The 9,460-nt window shown below is 35.3% G+C and overlaps 1 protein-coding gene across 1 annotated transcript in view; it reads left to right on the top strand.

Moving 5' to 3' along the window:
• The first annotated feature begins 2,035 nt into the window (after positions 1-2,035).
• The window catches only part of LOC113005463 (ABC transporter G family member 20-like), a 34,874-nt gene continuing 27,449 nt past the window's right edge, over positions 2,036-9,460 (top strand). The window contains exon 1 of the mRNA XM_039458529.1: positions 2,036-2,397. The gene's annotated coding sequence lies outside the window, so the exon portion shown is untranslated. The remainder of the gene's footprint in view (positions 2,398-9,460) is intronic.

Raw genomic sequence — 9,460 nt, 5'->3', positions numbered from 1 at the left:
CAGTCCGGCGTAATGGACTAGGGCATGGGCGTGCGCGTGCTCGCTGGTACAGGCAGAGAGGCCTGTACCAGCCATACAGGGGTAGAGGCGGAAGCGGAAGAAATGAAGGTGGAAGAGGAAGAGGAGAAATAAGAGGAGCAAGAAGAGAAGGAGAAAGAGGCAGGGTACGAGGAAGAGGAAGGGGCGAAGAAGGAAGGGGAAGGGGTGAAGGAGGAAGAGGAAGGGATGGAGGACACATAAATTATATATATATATTAAATAAATAAATAAATAGTATTAAAATATATATTACTGTTCTCTTATTTTGGTCCGTAAGGACATCGCCCAAAAAGAGTGAAAACATTTTTGTTTTAAATTGATAAATTTAAACACGCAAACACACACACACACACACTGAGGAAAATGTAAAAAATTTATTTTGAAAGTGATATTTAATCAGTTACATTATTTTGCAATATTATCTAATTCCATTTCTTATGTGACTAGTTAATATTGTAAAACAACATAGCTGATTAAATATTAATTTCAATTCTTATGATTATTACTGTCAAATAGATAAAAATTTTGTACATTTTCCTCCTGACGGAAGAGACCACCACCTTCTCGCGGTTTCCGTTGAGCAACACTATGTACGTTTTGTGTAAATCAAATAAATGAAACAGGTAATACATAGAAAAAAATAATTTCAGTAATAGTCGATATTTATTTCATTAAAAAAAGTGGACATAATTTTTTGTAACTTGACAGATATTTATTTTTACATATAAATAAAAAACGCGCATGGTGGCCAAGAGTGGAGTTAAATATATTAACATGTTTTAATTGCTGTATTAAGTTAGTGCGAGTAAATTATATATTACTTAAAAGCTTGCAGAAAAATAACCGATTCTTAATGACGTCGCCAGAATTACATTGAAGAATTTCGAGATTCGCAATCATGTTACAGCAACAGTAACAGCTGTATGTGATTTCAGATCTGGAGTTGTCAAATTGACGAATGCGGCGCGCGACATTTCCCGATAGGATAATATTTATTAAATTACAAGACGGAATCTTGCATAAATATTGTAATGAGCAATTATGTAGTTGACCTTTTATAAAATAGATAATTGTTCAATTAATTTCAAAACAGTACCTCTATATCTGTTTTTGTAAATGGACTTATATAAGTGCTTATTAAAATTTTTATGCAAGATTTCGTCATATAATTTAATAAATGTATTTTAATAAGATTTTCCTAATAACTTATATATATATATATATATATATATATATATATATATATATATATGTATAATTCTAGGTTTATTAATAATTATACATCGCAAATAATTTTTTCTACAATTATTCATATTCATATATATATATATATATACATATATATATATATACATATATATATATATATATATATATCGCGCGTAGCCCCTGTGACTCTGCTCCGCGGCACGAAAATCTAAAATCGTGCAGCTAAACGCCAAGAGCTGTGCTTGTAATACGAGAGAAAGAGAACGCTCAGGTCAGAAGAGGGTAGGTCGAGAAGGAGAGAGACCGCTCGAGAGAGAAAGAGACAGAAGAAGTCCCCACTCGGCGCCTCGGCTGCTCGACGCAGGCCGATAAGTGGGGAGAAAGTGCCAACGGGTGCTCGCGAGTGCTGTTCTTTCTGGCAGCGGTGTGCTGCAAATCGGCGCATCAGCGGCAACTCTGCCCGCGGGCACTTCGACAAACGTCGCCTAAGGACCAGCAGCAGCGAGGAGGATGGGCAGCAGCAGGACAAGGAGAAGGCGATCGTCCAGGGCCGGCGCACGGAAAACCGACGGCGGAGAGAAAGACGAGACTCGACGTGGTGATAGATATGCGCCACGCAAAAGAGGCTCGCAATTAGCGCAGCCGAGGGACAGGCCAGGGCGGACGAACGGCCAGGACAAGGGCCGTCGAATGTCGGCTGTCCGTCGAGAAGGGTAGCGGCGAAGAATCGTCGCGGGAAATCTCTGCCATCCGCTGTCATCCGCGAGGACGACGAGAGCGGCGAGGATATCGGATGCCGACGGGGACCGCACGACACCTGCGGAGACCCGACACTGCGCTGCCGTGACGTCGCGGCTAGATAGGGGCGGTCGCTGATAGGCCACGCCGCTAGGCGCAAGGATATCGCGCACCCTGTGGGAGGGGTAGCGCCCATCGATCGCGTATCGAGCGCGATCCTCTTGGCTTTTGCGTGCGACCCGGCGTTCGGCGTACACGTTGCGTTGGCGAGCGAGCGAGTGCGAGCTATCGGTCTGTGAGCGTCGGTGGCTATCGGAAGGATCGATATCGGCGAGAGTGCCCGGCCTTGGCGAGCGTCGTCGGAGCGAGAGGACACCCGAGGACCCAGAGGAGGATCGTGCGGAAGTCGAGGTGACCCTCTAATCTTCGTGTAAAGCCACGAGCTGTCGGTGTCGACCGGCTCGCGCTCTGAGGTGGGACCATTGGGTTAGTGTGCAGGTGCGTCCGCCGCGTGACGATAGAACGCACCTTTTTAGTGTTTGGTCGGCTCTCCACCTCAAGCGTGAGACCTTGTCGAGGCACCCAGCTGTCGGCTGCCGCGTGTACGTTGGCTGTCCCGCCGTAGAAGCTCGCGGACGACCGGCTTCCCGGGAAGCCGCAAAGCCCTCGCGCACGTGCGCGAGTCGTGTTACGGCCGTGATCACACGACCGCCCGCGTTATCGGTGCGTTGTCGTGTCGCGCGTCTTTGAGAGAATTGTGCATCGTGACCGCGACGACGGCATTGCCGTCACCGGGTATCTTTGGTTGTATTGCTTTTGAGTTAATTATTGTCCGTTAGCGAAAGTTCGACGAGTGTGTTCTCGCCGCGCTGTTCCGAGCGCGCGTGATTGGCTGTCTCGTTCCGCGCGGGACCAACCGCCGTTGTTCGCGCCGCTAGCGTAAGCATTGTAGTATTTAAGAAAATTTTCGCGTTCCGCTTATTCGTTTTCGTCAACTCTCTTTATCTTTTCCGTTCTTTGCTTGCTTCGACTGACAATTTCTTCGTGTTTGGCTCTACTCTGTCTCTGTCATATGCTACAATACATGTTATTTCTGTCTGTTATATCGGCCTGATCTTGCTTGATTTCTCGCCTACCCGTCTCCTCCAGTGAGAGAGCCGCTTCGTCCCTGTCTCTGTACCCCGCCCCTCTACCGGTTAGAGGAGCTAGCTGGCCGCGTGCGAGCGACGATTTCGTGTTTCGTTCTGAGAAGCTATCGCGTGGTGTGGATCCGCGTCTAGCGTTAAATAGTGTACCCGGCGACGCGACCGGTATAATCGCGTCTGGCGCCCAAATTCGCGATTGGTGGTATCTATTGGTTATATCGTCGCTCACGCGTGTCTCGCGCGTAATTCCGGTGTTTGATCGCGTATTCCGCTGCTGCTCTCCGGCGTGGGATAAAAATACGTGACAATATATATATATATATATATATATATATATATATATATATATATATATATACATATATACATATATCATATCTAATTGTAAGATAAATAGAATATATTTTATTTCTCTCATGATGTATATATCATATAATAAATTCTCGGTTTACAAAAAAAATAAAAATTACAAATTTAAAATTATTTCTTTTGATAATCTTGAACACACGTAATCTAACAAAGAAAGGAACAGAAATGTCCCCCTCCAATTTTTACGAGCCTTTAATATGTTGTAGTACAGATCAAAATAAGGGATACGTATGTTTTTATGTGGCCTAGTGCACTTTTAAGAACGAACCTTTTTCAAAAAAATTGGTTGTTTTCTTTCGAAGCGTATATCGTTGAAACTATAAAAGATAGAAAAAAAATGTTCTAATTGGAAGTTAAATGGCTTGAAAAATACTTTGTCACAGTAATAAAAAAAATATTTTTTTAATTTTCTTTATACTTTCCTTCACTACTTCTGTTCTGGATTTCACGAGAGATTTTGAGAACCTTTTGCAAGATTTAAATCACGGGCCGTGCGTATGCTTCTTTCTTTTTCTCGAGGTCAAATTTTCATATAAACGACTGTAAACGTTCGTAAGCACGGCCAAACTCGACGGAACGTCGCCGCGTCGGTTGTCGATTACATCTTATGTGCGAGAAAATCATACACAAACCGGTTCCTCGACAACAACTCGACTCAGGAGCTTCGAGTTCCTGTCCGGCGGATTTCGGCAGTGCGAGAGAATTAAGCCACGGTATGCAACAATCGTGTACACGCTATCGGCTCATTATTATACAAAGTTACCTAATAAAGCTACTTGTATTTTACAAAAGGACTTGAGAATTATTTTGGTTCACTTGAACACCACGATCCAGCAGTCCTTACCATAATTCACGCAAAAAATTTTTTTAAACCGCGTGAACAACCTTATCTGTTCTTTGAAAATTTTCATTTCTTTTTATAAGCAAAATAAAGCTTGTTTTATTACGAATTTAACGATGTATGATAAAGTTCTGACATTGCCATTTTCCAAATATAATTAAAGACTTCTTTATACGCATGGTACGCGCACCCGCATGTGCATAGAAAAAAAGTGGGAAAAAAATATTTTTTAATTTTTACTTTGTTATTGTCATAAAGTATTGCAAAGTTATTTATTTGTTAATTAAAATTTTTTTTCTATCTCCTATAGTTCAACGACATACGCTTCAAAAAAAAAAAAAAAAACCGATTTTTTTCAGAGTTTCACACCCTAAAGAAAGTATTGGTATAAAAAAATACGTATCCCTTATTTTCAACTGTATTACATCATATTAAAGGCTCGTCAAAGCCGTTGCCGGTTGCTGTTTTGTTTACAGTTTCTACATATTTTAAACTCTTATAGACAATTCGCGAATATTCGATCTGTCGTAAAAAAATTCCCCCCTCTTCAATAGAAAGTTTGGGAATATAAGCCTAATCCTCCGTGGTTTGCGCCAAAATCCGTTACTTCGTTGGGAGCCGCTGAGCAAGATCGACGCTCTTTAATTAGGACTCATCATCAAAGTCAAACGTTATTCCGAGACGGAAGTAAGATAGCCAAAGTTTGCATTTTCCGCTGCATCACACAAAACCATCGAGATTTCGAGCGTCGATCGAATTGCAACCGTGATCTAGGCATTGCGACGATTTCTGTTCGTAGCATAAAATCGCGTAAAAGTACTTAGTGAATCGCGTTGAATCGCTCGCGCAACGCTCGTGTCATATTTTTCTGCAACTAGTATTGTTGATCCCCGGAATTGTGGATTCGGCTCGCATAGCACGCAAGCGTCTATTTTTCTCGTTCTTGCTTGCGCTTCGCTCTCTTCGCACGAAGAATTCCAGTCGCCGTGCCGTCTCGTCCTTCTGAAAATTACTTCACGCTGTCGCAGATCAAAATTAGCCCATCGGTAACTACAATGAACATTCTTTATTTCAGAGGACAGTTCTTTATTTCAAGTAGCTGTCTTTTAAATTTATTTATTTTCCTAAAACTTAATTTTTTTTCTATATTTTAACATTCTGTCCTTTATTTGTCTTTCATTTAACGGAATTTTTTTCAATTAACGTTCAATGTCTAAGATGATACGTTCAATGTCTAAGATGATAAAAAATAAATTCTTATAAAATTAGTTGATAAATTTAATTTTATGCAAAGGCGGTATTAATTATTTAGCGCTATCAAAGAGACCTACTGTTACCTGCTGTAAATCAGCCATCATATATATTTTTCGTACTGAAAATGATAAGTATACATATATACGAATTTAACAAAAACGTTTGAACAAAATTTATGTCAGAAGAAAAAAAGTGAAGCTAATTCTGATACATTGAACTGCTATTGGCACTTCTGTGAATTTATTCGACTAATTTTACTAGAGTTTGTTGAAAAAATATATTTAAAAAATTGAAGAATTTTGTTTATGTCTGCTTGATTCAAACGCTTCTATTAAAAGAATGTTCTTAATAATAAATAATATCTACAGTAGAAAAAAATTCCAACTTAAGGTTAACACTTTTAAAGCTTGCATTTATACAAAATGCAATTATGAAATTGCTTAGAATTTTTTTAACAATAATCATAATCTTTTAAAATAAACACATTTTTCTCAGAAATACATTAAAAAATTCATAACTTTTATTAAAAGTACACGGAAAAAAATGGATTTGTTGCGTCAGCAAAGCTATAATTTGCTACATAAATTTTGTATTTATAACTAAATAGATTTGTTGGTTTAGCAAAGAAATTATATCTGATAGCATTTATCAGCATGTTCATAAACTTAATTCAGTTTTGCTATAAATACATAAGACGCGACAATGCTATTGCGTGTCAAAGGCGATAGTCAATTCATAGGCGACGCGATAGTCAACTTAGAAGTTGTTATCCTTTCGCACCACGCCTTTCACTGTTGTCGCATCTCTGTAGCATCATGGCCATCACGCGTTTATTATTTGTGCTGTAAGGTTAACGATAGAACATACCAGGACATACCGTACAGAAAATAGTGCCCAAACATACACGATACGTGCATTTCGTCCTTTCTTGTCCTAGTTAATGTGAAAATTGTGTATTTTACGTGCAGTATTTTTCGTGATATTTGTAAAACATGTGTAAAATATTACGAGATCTCCTGGAACAATGGTGTCTTCCTGAAGAAATAATCAAAGAATTCGAAAGTAAGTAAGTTATTAGTTAGGTTATATAGGTTAGGTTAGGTTATAATCTATTTTTATTATATCGATCCCCTTATAACAACACAATGAATTTGCTATTTTCTTCAATCTCGTTTTTCTTTAAAAAATTTCTTTCCTGTTACTTTATTTTGTATGTACAGAGCTTTTGAGTCTAGGATACCACCTAAGATCTAAAGTATTATAGTTTTAACTATAAAAGCTCTAAAAATATTAAATCAAGAAGCACAAAAAAATTTGCACATTTATGGTTATGAGGAGGACGATATTTACTATTTATTTTATTTATGCTTCAATGTTTAATATATTTTTAATCTTCAATAACAATTTATTAAAAATCTGTGCAGGGAATGAAATCACAATAGATATTCTTCAATATTTAAATAATGAAGATATTAAAAGATTAATACCAAAAATTGATACACAAATTATTTTCCGGGAAAAATTGAAAAATTTTTTGATTAAAAAAACAAAAGTAAGAAAATGGGGAAATTATAAATATAAATTTACTTCTTAATATTTTTAAATATTATATTGAATGTTTTCTTAATTTTAATAAATTTATAATTTTAAGGAAACACAAGATGAGCAACTCGTAATTGACACAAATAAAAATGTTACAAACAATGTCATACATAATTCTAAAGTTGAAAATATTGTTAATATAGTCGACAGTAACACTGCAGATGCATTAATTGCTTCTCCGATAGCAAGTGATAATGATTGGATCTTTTCTAACAAAGAAGTAAAAATATTACTTGTAGAAGACGAAAAGGAAAATAAGGTAAAAATTAAATAATAATTATTATAATTTAACTCGAATTGTAATATCACATTATAATTAATATTTCAATACATTTACTGAGTTAATTTTGCTTGTAAGTTATATTATAACTTAGCAAAATAAACTAAGTAATAGAATAATTATAATATCATATTCACAATTCAAGTGACACCCACCCACCCACACACACACAAACACACACACACACACACACACACACACACACACACACGCACGCACGCACGCGCACACGCACACGCACGCACGCACGCACGCACGCACGCACGCACGCACGCACGCACACACACACACACACACACACACAAGTATACATTAATAATAATTTCAAAGAACTAATATGTTGATTACTTATAAAGTGCAATTTAAAAAAATATATCTTATATGTATATGTGTAGTAGATGTAGATATGTATTTAAATTATTAATTCAAATTTTTTTTGTAGATAAAGGGCTAACATTTAATAAAATTGAAGAAACACTCCAAAAAAAAACAAAAACTCAGTTTTTTTAAAAGCCAAGAATATACAAATTCGGACGAATTACAAGCCAATTAATTAGAAAATAAAATTTCAATATTTAAAGAAGAAACAAAAAGAACTGATTATTCAACTGATAATAATTATGTATGTATATATTCTAAAAGTTTTTATATTAATTATTTATAAAAATTATTGTAATGTAAAATAGAATTAAATATAATTAATTAATTTTAGGATTTAGAACGTATTTTAAAAAATTCAGTGAAAGGTCACTCCGTTTTATCTGCATATCAATTCCAAGGGGAATTAGATGAAAAGCATCGAAACATTTTGGCTGATATTATTGTGCATCATGAACTAAAGGATAATTTAAATGCTCGGTTATTATAATATTTTCTTACTATTATTACAAGATTAATTACATATATTTTTAAAAATGTATAAAAAATACGCCTTTTTTGTATTATTATAGAGTTACTTCTGAACGTGCAGAGTTTATTGCTGAAAAAATAATTAATTTATTTCCTAAAGAAGAAAAGGTTAGTCATTTTAAATGTACAATAATACAAAATTCTATTGTTTAAAGAAATAATTTATATTTCTTTTTATGTATGAATTATATTTAAATGTTTATATTTAAATATTTAAATAAAATTATTTTTATTTTTGTTATAGGATACTTGGATACTTAGAGAAAAAAATAAAAAAGGTAAAAGTGTTGGAAGAGGTAAAATTTTGATCAAATTTCAAACTATACGAAGAAACTTAATCAAATCTGGAGCTATTACTGTGCAAATAAAAAAGGAGCAAGAAAGAGAAGAAACAGACGATTGTTTTGAAGGCATGTTTCTTAAATAATGTTCAAACATGATTTAAAAACATTTTAAACAGTTCATATTTGCTTTTATTTGTAGGTGACACGGATTATGAGCAATATATTTTATGGTTGCAAAACAATGATACACCGTGGATTAAAGTAACTCAATTATGGGAGAAAACATAAAAAATAAGACTAAAATCTGTACGATCCGATAATCAAAGTATCCAAGACTACATTAGACTTTATTCTGCTTTAGAAGCATCTCAGGGATATACTTTAGTAAGAGTATAAAAATAATTATCTTTAGGTTTTTTCATTAATTGATATTTATTTCATATTATAATTTTTTTGTGTTAAAATTTTGTACAAGTTTTAAGTATTATTTAATATTTATTATCACAAATTATTCATTGTTTTTTTAAGCAATAATTTTATTTGATTAATCATGTCAACCTAATTCTTTTTATTGTAGTTGGAAAAGGATTTTGAGGAATTATATCCTGATGCACATATGAAACTATATGCGGAATGGGCTAAATTATCATGATTCATAGAAAAAAAATTAACTAAAATAGAACCTAAATTCAAAGCAGCTTCAAATCCAAGTATGACAAATACGCGTGCGCTAAAATTTATTATAATAAACTTAATCCTTTACTATTTCTATTATTGTATTTATATACCT

The sequence above is a fragment of the Solenopsis invicta genome, chromosome 16, assembly GCF_016802725.1.
Source record: "Solenopsis invicta isolate M01_SB chromosome 16, UNIL_Sinv_3.0, whole genome shotgun sequence".
Taxonomy (NCBI): Eukaryota; Metazoa; Arthropoda; class Insecta; order Hymenoptera; family Formicidae; genus Solenopsis; species Solenopsis invicta.
The sequence above is the reverse complement of the archived record's forward strand: the minus strand, read 5'-3'. Positions and strand labels throughout refer to the sequence as shown.